A 12,626-nucleotide genomic window follows, 5' to 3' on the forward strand; every position below is an offset into this window, starting at 1 on the left:
ACCAAATATTCCTCTGAGTTTAACTCTTTAATTGCTATATCTACTGACTTATGGGATTCCAGTCAATTTGGAGGCTGGGAGGTGTGTGTGGAGATTAGCTTCTTTCAGCTCTTAAAAAAAGACTACCAAGGAAATAGGGAGCAGCTGAGTCTCTTCCTCACCACTCTGGTCCTACTGTATGCCTGACCACTTCCTGTCCCATATCCTGCCTCGCCTGTCTCATGGTGACCAGAGTTAAGGTAGCCATAATGCTGATGCTGGCAAGACAACTAAATCAGGATAATCATCTCAAAGGGTCCCAAGCATAGACACAGCCTCTGATTCCACCCATCAGGTTTCTGTGAGAGATAGACTACCTGTTACAGAGGTTAAAACTGATTTACCTTGTAGGTATAAAGTGCATTTTCTTCATCCAAGCAAGCTTCATTACTTTCAGCTAACTGTAAACCCCAGGACTGTTGCTGTTTTGTGTTTTTTGATAGATGAGAGTTACTACCAGGGTAGAAAATTTGTTTGAAATTGAAGTTCCTGATGAGTATAACGTGGTGCCTCCCACAGTGAGATGCTTCATCAAGTTATAGCAAATTATAGCACCCCAACATCACAGAGACAGGTGAAATATGTCTAGGTTTATTGAGAGAGCGTTTGATTGACAGCACTGGCTGGGCTCCCAGGAGGACATTGAGAAATGTTTGGAGATTCAACTCATTCATTCTCTTTTGAATTTTGATTATCTGCCAAATATTGAAGCTGCAGAACCTCATTTTCAGGACAAGGATAGCTTCCAGAATAGTTGAAAACAGCATGAAGTGTTGTGCCAGAGGATAGGAGAAGACTACAGCATTCTGTACTGGGTGTTATAAGTTTGTCTCCAACTGAAACTAAAAGGAAGCCTCTTCCCCAGTCCTCAGGCTCCCCTCAGTCTCACTGGGTCCTCCAGAGTCCTGTGAGTATGTTGTTTTGAGGAAGAACGTCTTCACACAGCCCATGGTAGATAAAGAGTTCCACATAAATACAGCAAGATAATGTGTTTGGGGTTATCAAGAGTTATCCACTTACCATAACATGCTTACCTTTTTTGAAACTGTGCTGTATAGGTTGTTGATGAGATTCTTGAGAAGTTGTCATGAACTCAGAATTGAGGCTAAAGCATGCTTCTTTCTCTTTTCCCAGAGTCAGTCCCAAAATCAGTCTCATGCACAGGTGATGCTACTGATGTGCTCCGTGTGGCTTGCTGATGGGTGATTTGAAACTTGTTACAAACTGTGACTGGATACAAAAATTTTAGCTCCTTTCTGGAATGCCTAGATGTCATGAAACTGCCCAGTCACCATAAATATCTTTCTGAAATGTGTATTTTCTTTAATATAATATATTTTGGGATAGATTTGGAATTTGTATGATTTAATGATTTAATAATTTTTTCTATTCTCATTTAATTTGTATTTTGATTGTATAGAGCAGACAGAAAGATGTTGAGTCAAGCAACTATTGAAGGGAAATACAAATAAAATATCAAAGAAACAATGACTGGCAAAAACACTGCTGATAATTTCTATACATTCATATTTCCAAGGCAGGATCAAGCAAATGGGCTGGTGAGAACTGGTAAGAATGAAAGGATAAGATGAGAAGTTGATGCTGTTTGGTTGTCGACATGAGAATTGCTAAGACGTAGACGTCAATTTCTCAGGGAGGAAAAATACAGAAATATGCTGAGTATCCAAGACAAATGATGTGCATTCAGGTCCAGGTACCTTCCTACTTTCCTGATGGAGAGCATGCATATTCAGAAAATATCAGCAAAGGAAAGAGTGTTTACTTGGAACAGGGTGAACAAGGAAAAGTGCAAAATTATATAAGCCATAAAGTGGAATGGAGGACCAAATCATGTAGGTTTTTATAGGCAATTGTAAAAACACTGGATTTTACTTTGAGGCAGAGGAACCAGAGATCAAACTGCCAAGATCTGCTGGATCATGGAAAAAGCAAGAGAGTTCCAGAAAAATATCTATTTTTGCTTTATTGACTACGCCAAAGCCTTTGAGTGTATGGATCACAATCAATTGTGGAAAATTCTTCAAGAGATGGGAATACCAGATCACCTGACCTGCCTCTTGAGAAATTTGTATGCAGGTCAGGAAGCAACAGTTAGAACTGGACATGGAACAACAGACCGGTTCCAAATAGGAAAAGGAGTACATCAAGGCTGTATATTGTCATCCTGCTTGTTTAATTTATATGCAGAATACATCATGAGAAACCCTGGACTGGAAGAAACACAAGCTGGAATCAAGATTGCCGGGAGAAATATCAATAACCTCAGATATGCAGATGACACCACCCTTATGGCAGAATGTGAAGAGGAACTAAAAAGCCTCTTGATTAAAGTGAAAGAGGAGAGTGAAAAAGTTGGCTTAAAGCTCAACATTCAGAAAACAAAGATCATGGCATCCAGTCCCATCACTTCAGGGGAAATAGATGGGGAAACAGTGGGAGCAGTGTCAGACTTTATTTTTGGGGGATCCAAAATCACTGCAGATGGTGATTGCAGCCATGAAATTAAAAGACGCTTACTCCTTGAAAGAAAAGTTATGACCAACCTAGATAGCATATTCAAAAGCAGAGACATTACTTTGCCGACTAAGGTCCGTCTAGTCAAGGCTATGGTTTTTCCAGTAGTCATGTATGGATGTGAGAGTTGGACTGTGAAGAAGGCTGAGCACTGAAGAATTGATGCTTTTGAACTGTGGTATTGGAGAAGACTCTTGAGAGTCTCTTGGACTGCAAGGAGATCCAACCAGTCCATTCTGAAGGAGATAGCCCTGGGATTTCTTTGGAAGGAATGATGCTAAAGCTGAAACTCCAGTACTTTGGCTACCTCATGCGAAGAGTTGACTCATTGGAAAAGACTCTGATGCTGGGAGGGATTGAGGGCAGGAGGAGAAGGGGACGACAGAGGATGAGATGGCTGGATGGCATCACTGACTTGATGGACGTGAGTCTGAGTGAACTCCAGGAGATGGTGATGGACAGGGAGGCCTGGCGTGCCACGATTCATGGGGTCGCGAAGAGTCGGACACGACTGAGCAACTGAACTGAACTGACTGAATTGAAGTAAATGAAAAACATTAAAATAAAAACTTTAAGGAATAAAAAGTGAATTTAGAGAAATAGAATAAGAAGGCAATACAATGAAAGAGACAAGAAATGATGGTTGTTGAACTATAACAGTATCTTAAATTTGGTGAGGAAAGATCAATACTGGATGTAATCTGATGGTAGACAACATACTTCTGAATTGGATGTGAAGTATGTGCGAAACAGATAAGCCACAGATGATATCAGGATTTTATCTTGAGCTCCTAAAGTAAGGGAAAATTTTTTGAAGAAAGACCATCCTTTATTAGTGGTAGGAGAATCAAGAGATTGGTTTTGAACCTGTTACATTATTTAAGCAAGCTAAATATCAAGCTAAACATTCCTTTACTTGGGCTTCCCAGGTGGTGCTAGTGGTAAAGAATCCATCTGCCAAGGTAGGAGACACGAGATGTGGGTTGCATTCCTAGGTTGGGAATATATCCTGGAAGAGACCATGGCAACCCACTCTGGTATTCTTGCCAGGAAAATTCCATGCACAGAGGAACCTGGCAGGCTACAGTACATGGAGTCACAAAGAGCTGAACACAACTCAAGCAACTTAGCAAACATGCAAACATCCAGGGGAATTTTGAATAGGCAATTTGATGTACCAAACTTGTATATTCTGAGATGTAGAGGAAGCAAATATTTGGTTGGGAAAGAGACGAGGTGGTGTCTCAGAAGCCAAATGTAGAAAGTGAGTCAATAAAATGGAACTATCAAATTGCTCTAAAGGTTTGAGTACGGTGAGAACTGGGTTTAGTTTAGTCGTGTTATTGTCACTAACTACCCAACAATCTTGTGATTTCAGCCATGAAATTAAAAGATGCTTACTCCTTGGAAGGAAAGTTATGACCAATCTAGATAGCATATTCAAAAGCAGACATTACTTTGCCAACAAAGGACCATCTAGTCAAGGCTATGGTTTTTCCTGTGGTCATGTACGGATGTGAGAGTTAGACTGTGAATAAAGCTGAGCACCGAAGTACTGATGCTTTTGAACTGTGGTGCTGCAGAAGACTCTTGAGAGTCCCTTGGACTGCAAAGAGATCTAACCAGTCCATTCTAAAGATCAGTCCTGGGTGTTCTTTGGAATGACTGATGCTCAAGCTGAAACTCCAGTACTTTGGCCATCTCATGTGAAGAGTTGACTCATAGGAAAAGACTCTGATGCTGGGAGGGATTGGGGACAGGAGGAGAAGGGGACGACTGAGGATGAGATGGCTGGACGGCATCACTGACTCGATGGACATGAGTTTGAGTGAACTCCGGGAGATGGTGATAGACAGGGAGGCCTGGCATGCTGCAACTCATTGGGTCGAAAGAGTTGGAACGACTGAGTGATTGAACTGAACTGAATCCAACAATCTTCATTTTAGATGAGGAGACTGCATTCCTACTGGAATGATATTAAAGAGAATTAAGTTCAGCTCAGTCTCTCAGTCATGTCCCACTCTTTGCTACCCCATGGACTACAGCACACCAAACCTTCTTGTCCATCACCAAATCCTGGAGTTTACTCAAACTTATGTCTACTGAGTCAGTGATGCCATCCAACCATCTCATCCTCTGTCGTCCCCTTCTCCTCCCACCTTCAATCCTTCCCAGCATTAGGGTCTTTTCAAATGAGTCAGTTCTTCACATAAGGTGGCCAAAGTATTGGAGTTTCAGCTTCAGCATCAGTCTTTCCAATGAATATTCCAGACGGATTTCCTTTTGGATGCACTGGTTGGATCTCCCTGCAGTCCAAGGGACTTTCAAGAGTCTTCTCCAAAACCGCAGTTCAAAAGCATCAATTCTTCATCACTCAGCTTTCTTTATTGTCCAACTCTCACATCCATACATGTATACTGAAAAACACGTAGCTTTGGCTAGACAGACCTTGGTCGCCAAAGTAATGTCTCTACTTTTGAATATGCTGTCTAGGTTGGTCATACCTTTTCTTCCAAGGAGCAATCATCTTTTAATTTCATGGCTGCAGTCACCATCTACAGTGATTTTGGAGCCCAAAAAAATAGTCAGCCACTGCTTCCATTGCTTCCCCATCTATTTCCCATGAAGTGATGGGACCAGATGCCACGATCTTTGTTTTCTGAATGTTGAGCTTTAAGAACACTTTTTCACTCTCCTCTTTCACTTTCATCAAGAGGCTTTTTAGTTCCTCTTCACTTTTTGCCATAAGGGTGGTGTCATCTGCATATCTGAGGTTATTGATATTTCTCCTGGCAGTCTTGATTCCAGCTTGTGTTTCTTCTAATCCAGCATTTCTCATGATGTACTCTGCATATAAGTTAAAAAAGCAGGGTGACCATATACAGCCTTGACATACTCCTTTTCCTATTTGGAATCAGTCTGTTGTTCCATGTCCAGTTCTAACTGTTCCTTCCTGACCTGCATACAGATTTCTCAAGAGGCAGGTCAGGTGGTCTGGTATTCCCATCTCTTGAAGAATTTTCCAAGTTCATTATGATCCACACTGTCAAAGGCTTTGGCATAGTCAATAAAGCAGAAATAGATGTTTTTCTGGAACTCTCTTGCTTTTTCCATGATCCAGCGTATGTTGGCAATTTAATCTCTGGTTCCTCTGCCTTTTCCAAAACCAGCTTGAACATCAGGGAGTTCATGGTTCACGTATTGCTGAAGTCTGGCTTGGAGAATTTTGAGCATTACTTGACTAGCGTGTGAGATGAGTGCAATTGTGCCATAGTTTGAGCATTCTTTGGCATTGCCTTTCTTCAGAATTGGAATGAAAACTGACCTTTTCCAGTCCTGGGGCCACTGCTGAGTTTTCCAAACTTGCTGGCATATTGAGTGTAGCACTTTCACAGCATCATCTTTCAGGATTTGAAACAGCTCCACTGCAATTCCATCACCTCCACTAGCTTTGTTTGTAGTGATGCTTTCTAAGGCCCACTTGACTTCACATTCCCGGATGTCTGGCTCTAGATTAGTGATCACATCATCATGATTATCTGGGTCGTGAAGATCTTTTTTGTACAGTTCTTCTGTGTATTCTTGCCACCTCTTCTTAATATCTTCTCCTTCTGTTAGGTCCAGACCATTTATGTCCTTTATCGAGCCCATCTTTGCATGAAATCTTCCCTTGGTATTTCTAATTTTCTTGAAGAGATCTCTGGTCTTTCCCATTCTGTTGTTTTCCTCCATTCTTTGCATTGATCACTGAAGAAGGCTTTCTTATCTCTTCTTGCTATTCTTTGGAACTCTGCATTCAAATGCTTATATCTTTCCTTTTCTCCTTTGCTTTTCACCTCTCTTCTTTTCACAGCTATTTGTAAGGCCTGCCCAGGTGATGTATTACATTGATTAATTTGAAGATATTAAGGATCTTGTATCCCTAGGATAAAGCCCACTTGGTCATGATATATGATCTTTTTAATATGTTGTTGGATTCTGTTTGCTAAGATTTTATTAAGGATTTTTGCATCTATGTTCATCAATGATATTAGCCTGTAGTTTTCTTTTTTTGTGGCATTTTTGTCTAGTTTTGGTATTAAGGTGATGTTGGCCTCATAGAATGAGTTTGGAAGTTTACCTTCCTCTGCAATTTTCTTGAAAAGCCTGAGTAGTATAGGTGTCAGCTCTTCTCTAAATTTTTGATAGAACTCAGCTGTGAAGCTGTCTGTCCTGGGCTTTTGTTTGCTGCAAGTTTTCTGATTACAGTTTCAATTTCCATGATGTGATGGGTATTGTGATGGGGCTTGTGATGGGTCTGTTAAAATTTTCTGTTTATTCCTCATTCCGTTTTGGAAAGATATACTTCTAGGAATTTGTTTATTTCTTCCAAGTTGTCCATTTTATTGGCATATAGTTGCTGATAGTAGTCCCTTATGAATCTTTGCATTTCTGTGTTGTCTGAGGTGATTTCTCCATTTTCATTTCTAATTTTGTTGATCTGATTCTTCTCCCTTTGTTTCTTGATGAGTCTGGCTAATGGTTTGTTTATTTTATCTTCTCAAAGAACCAGCTTTTAGCTTTGTTGATTTTTACTATGGTCTCTTTTGTTTATTTTTCATTATTTCTGCCCTAATTTTTATGATTTCTTTCCTTCTACTAACCCTGGGGTTCTTAATTTCTTCCCTTTATAGTTGCTTTAGGTGTAGAGTTAAGTTATTTATTTGACTTTTTTTCTCGTTTCTTGAGGTAAGCGTGTATTGCTATAAATCTTCCCCTTAGCACTGCTTTTACACTATCCCATAGCTTTGGGGTTGGTGTGTTTTAATTTTCATTCCTTTCTATGTATATCTTGATTTCTTTTTTAATTTCTTCTGTGATTTGTTGGTTATTCAGAAGCGTGTTTTTTAGCCTCCATATGCTGGAATTTGTAACAGGTTTTTTTTTGTTTTTTGTTTTTTGTTTTTACCTGTAATTGACATTTAATGTTACTGCATTGTGATCAGAAAAGATGCTAGGAATGATTTCAATTTTTTTGAATTTACCAAGGCTAAATTTATGGCCCAGGATGTGATGCATCCTGGAGAAGATTCCGTGTGCACTTGAGAAAAAGCTGAAATTCATTGTTTTGGGATGAAATGTCCTATAGATATCAATTAAGTCTAACTAATCCATTGTATAATTTAAAGTTTGTGTTTCCTTGCTAATTTTCTGTTTAGTTGATCTATTTATAGATGTGAGTGGGGTATTAAAGTCTCCCACTATTATTGTGTTATTGTTAATTTCCCCTTTCATTTTTGTTAGCCTTTACCTAACATATTGCAGTGCTCCTATGTTGGGTGAATATATGTTTATAATTGTTTTATCTTCTTCTTGGATTGATCCTTTGATCATTATGTAGTGTCCTTCTTTGTCTCTTTTCACCGCCTTTATTTCAAAGTCTATTTTATGTGCTATGAGTATTGCTACTCCTGCTTTTTTTTTTTTTTTTGGTCTCCATTTGTGTGAAATATGTTTTTTCAGCCCTTCACTTTCAGTCGTATGTGTCCCTTGTTTTGAGGTGGGTCTTTGTAGACAGCATATATAGGGGTCTTGTTTTTGTATCCATTCAGCCAGTCTTTTGGAGAAAGCGATGGCACCCCACTCCAGTACTCTTGCCTGGAAAATTCCATGGATGGAGGAGACTGGTGTGCTGCAGTCCATGGGGTCACTAGGAGTCGGGCACAACTGAGTGACTTCACTTTCACTTTTCACTTTCATGCACTGGAGAGAGAAGTGGAAACCCACTCCAGTGTTCTTGCCTGGAGAATCCCAGGGACGGGGCAGCCTGGTGGGCTGCTGTCTATGGGGTCGCACAGAGTCAGACACGACTGAAGTGACTTAGCAGCAGCAGCAGCAGACAGTCTTTGTCTTTTGGTTGGTGCATTCAACTCATTTTACATTTAAGTAATTATTGATCAGGATGATCCTGTTGCCATTCACTTTGTTGTTTTGGGTTCGAGTTTATACATCTTTTCTGTGTTTCCTGTCTAGAGAAGATCCTTTAGTGTTTATTGAAGAACTGGTTTGGTGGTGCTGAATTTTCTCAGCTTTTACTTGTTTGTAAAACTTTTGACTTCTCCTTCATATTTGAATGAGATCCTTGCTGAGTACAGTAATCTGGGTTGTAGGTTTTTCTCTTTCATCACTCTAAGTATGTCCTGCTATTCCCTTCTGGCCTGAAGAGTTTCTATTGAAAAATCAGCTGTTATCCTTATGAGAATCCCCTTGTGTATTATTTGTTGTTTTTCCCTTGCTGCTTTTAGTATTTGTTCTTTGCGTTTGATCTTTGTTAATGTGATTAATATGTGTCTTGGGGTGTTTCATCCTGGGTTTTTCCTGTTTGGGACTCTCTGGGTTTCTTGGACTTGGGTAGCTATTTCCTTCTCCATTTTAGGAAAATTTTCAACTATTAGTTCCTCAAGTATTTTCTCACGGCCTTTCTTTTTGTCTTCTTCTTCTGGGACTCCTATGATTCGAATGTTGGGGCATTTGACATTGTCCCAGAGGTCTCTGAGGTTGTTCTCAATTCTTTGAATTATTTTTTCCTCTCTGCTTCATTTATTTCTACCATTCTACCTTCTGCCTTCTACCTCACTTATCCTATCTTCTGCCTCAGTTATTCAACTGTTGGTTTCCTACAGAGAGTTTTGGATCTTATTTATTGCACTATTCATTATTGATTGACTCTTGTTTATTTCTTCTAGGTCCTTGTTAAAAATTTCTTGCATCTTCTTAATCCTTGTCTCCATACTATTTATCTCTAATTTCATTTTGTTTTCAAGATTTTGGATCATTTTTACTATCATTATTCTGAATTCTTTTTCAGGTAGACTCCCTATCGCCTCTTCTTTTGTTTGATTTGGTGGGCATTTATTATGTTCGCTTACCTGCTGAGTATTTCTCTGCCTTTTCATCTTGTTTAGATTGCTGTGTTTGGGGTGGCCTTTCTGCATTCTGTCCATTTGTGGTTCCTCTTTATTGTGGAGGTTCCTACCTGTGGGTTGGGTTGGATGAGTGGCTTGTCAAGGTTTCCTGGTTGCAGAAGTTTGTGTTGATGTTCTGGTGGGTGGAGCTGGATTTCTTCTCTCTGGAGTGCAATGAAGTGTCCAGTAGTGAGTTTTGAGATGTCTGTGGGTTTGGTGTGACTTTGGGCAGCCTGTGTATTAAAGCTCAAGTCTATCTTCCTGTGTTGCTGGAGAATTTACATGGTATGTCTTGCTCTGGAACTTATAGGCTCCTGGGTGGACCTTGGTTTCAGTGTAGACATGGAGGCTTTTGGATGAGCTCTTATTGATTAATGTTTCCTGAAGTCAGGAATTCTCTGGTGTTCTGAGGTTTTGAACTTAAGCCTCTGGTTTTCAGTCTTGTTCCTATAGTAGCCTCAAGACTTCTCCATCCATACAGCACCAATGATAAAACACCTAGGTTAATGGAGAAAAGATTATCCACAATGAGGGACACCAAGAAAGGTTCTCTGAGTTACATGGAGAAGAGAAGAGGGAGGAGGGAGATAGAGGTGACCAAGGGAAGAAGAAGGGGAATCAAAAGGGGAGAGAGCAATCTATCCAGTAATCAAATCCCTATGTGCTCTCCCCAGCCTGGAACACCCAGAGAGGCTCACAGAGTAACATAGAGGAGTGAAGAGGGAAGACGGAGATAGAGGTGACCAGGAGGAGAAGAGGGAGGGTCAAAAGGAGAGAGATAGAACTAGCCAGTAATCAGTTCCCTAAGTATTCTCCACAGCCAGGAATACCCAAAGAGATTCACAGAGTTGGGTAGAGAAGAGAAGGGGGAGGGAGGAGTTAGAGGTGACTTAGGGGAGAAAAAGGAGAGTCAAAAGGGGGACAAGGCAATCAAGCCAATAATCACACTCCTAAATAAAAATGGGTACTGAAGATTGGATTCTTAAAGGTACAAATTGATAACAAATACCAAAAAACAAAGATTAAAAATCTAGACTAGAGATTAGACTCTCAAAAATACAATATTAAAAAAAATCACAAAAGTTATAAAAAATATATACAAAGTTTGCTTTAAAAATAGGGTCTTTTTTTTGCAAGGTAATAATAGGTTATAAAAATGAAAATTAAAGGAGTAATAGAGGACTTAAAAGTTAAAAAAATTAAAATATGATAATAGTAAAAATATATCTAAGAATTTCTCTGGAGCTTTTGTGGGCAGTGTGGGGTCAGTTCAGTTTCAGATAGTTCCTTATTCCAGCTATACTTCTCAAGATCTAATGTAGTCAGTGCTAACTACAGGGTTTTAATCTGTTGCACCTGTCGCTTCCAAAGCAGTTCCCTCTGTTTATTTTGTCTTCTTCTGTTTGCAAGTCTCTTCAGTGTTTAATTTTTGCCCTGACACAAGGGGGTAAAGGTGGTCACTTATTTAGGCTGACTTGTTCAGTTGTTCAAGCACGGGCGGCTGCAACCGGTGCACTAAGTGCGGCAGAGAGGAGCTACCCCACGTCCGAGGTCAGGGGCAGAAGCCGGGAGGACCCCATGCCTGAAGGGTGGTGGCCAAGAGGAGCTACCCCACGTCTGAGGTCAGAGGCGGCAGCCGGGAGGAGCCACCCCACGCCTGAGGCCAGGGGCGGCGGCCGGGAGAAGCAACCCCACTTCCGAGGAGCCATGGCTGCGCGGGTGCAGGAGGGCCTAAAGGAGCTATCCCACGTTGAAAGTCAGGAAGGGTGGCAGTGAGGAGATTCCCCTCATCCAAGGTAAGGAGCAGCGGCTGCACTTTACTGGAGCAGCCGTGAAGAGATACCCCACGTCCAAGGTAAGAGAAACCCAAGTAAGATGGTAGGTGTTGCCAGAGAGCAGACACACTGAAACCATACTCACAGAAAACTAGTCAATCTAATCACACTTGGACCACAGCCTTGTCTAACTCAATGAAAGTAAGCCATGCCTGCGGAGCAACACAAGATGGGCAGGTCATGGCGGAGAGGTCTGACAGAATGTGGTCCACTGGAGAAGGGAATGGAAACCATTTCAGTATTCTTGCCTTGAGAACCCCATGAACAGTGGGAAAAGGCAAAATGATAGAATACCGAAAGAGGAATTCCCCAGGTCAGTAGGTGCTCAACACACTACTGGAGATCAGTGGAGAAATAACTGCAGAAAGAATGAAAGGATGGAGCCAAAGCAAAAACAATACCCAGCTGTGGATATGACTGGTGATAGAAGCAAGGACAGATGCTGTAAATGGCAATATTGCATAGGAACCTGGAATATCAGGTCCATGAATCAAGGTAAATTGGAAGTGGTCAGAGATGGCAAGAGTGAACATTGACATTCTAGGAATCAGCGAACTAAAATGGACTGGAATGGGTGAATTTAACTCACATGACCATTATATCTACTACTGCGGGCAGGAATCCCTCAGAAGAAATGGAGTAGTCATCATGGTCAACAAAATAGTCTGAAATGCAGTACTTGGATGCAGTCTCAAAAACGACAGAATGATCTCTGTTCGTCTCCAAGGCAAACCATTCAATATCACAGTTATCCAAGTCTATGCCCCAACCAGCAACGCTGAAGAACTGAAGTTGAAAGGTTCTATGAAGACCTACAAGACCTTTTAGAACTAACACCCAAAAAAAGATGTCCTTTTCATTATAGGGTGCTGAAATGCAAAAGTAGGAAGTCAAGAAACACCTGGAGTAACAGGCAAATTTGGCCTTGGAATGCAGAATGAAGCAGGGCAAAGCCTAATAGAGTTTTGCCAAGAAAATGCACTGGTCATAGCAAACACCCTCTTCCAACAACATAAGAGAAGACTCTACACATGGACATCACCAGATGGTCAACACTGAAATCAGATTGATTATATTCTTTGCAGCCAAAGATGGAGAAGCTCTATACAGTCAATGAAAAAAAAGACAAGGAGCTGACTATGTCTCAGATCATGAACTCCTTATTGCCAAATTCAGACTTGAATTGAAGAAAGTAGGGAAAACTGCTAGACCATTCAGGTATGACCTAAATCAAATCCCTTATGATTATACAGTGGAAGTGAGAAATAGATTT

The 12,626-nt window shown here is 40.7% G+C and overlaps 1 pseudogene; it reads left to right on the forward strand.

The window, feature by feature from the left end:
• Positions 249 to 797, forward strand: LOC102175352 (annotated as a pseudogene).

The sequence above is a fragment of the Capra hircus genome, chromosome 3, assembly GCF_001704415.2.
Source record: "Capra hircus breed San Clemente chromosome 3, ASM170441v1, whole genome shotgun sequence".
NCBI classification, from domain to species: domain Eukaryota; kingdom Metazoa; phylum Chordata; class Mammalia; order Artiodactyla; family Bovidae; genus Capra; species Capra hircus.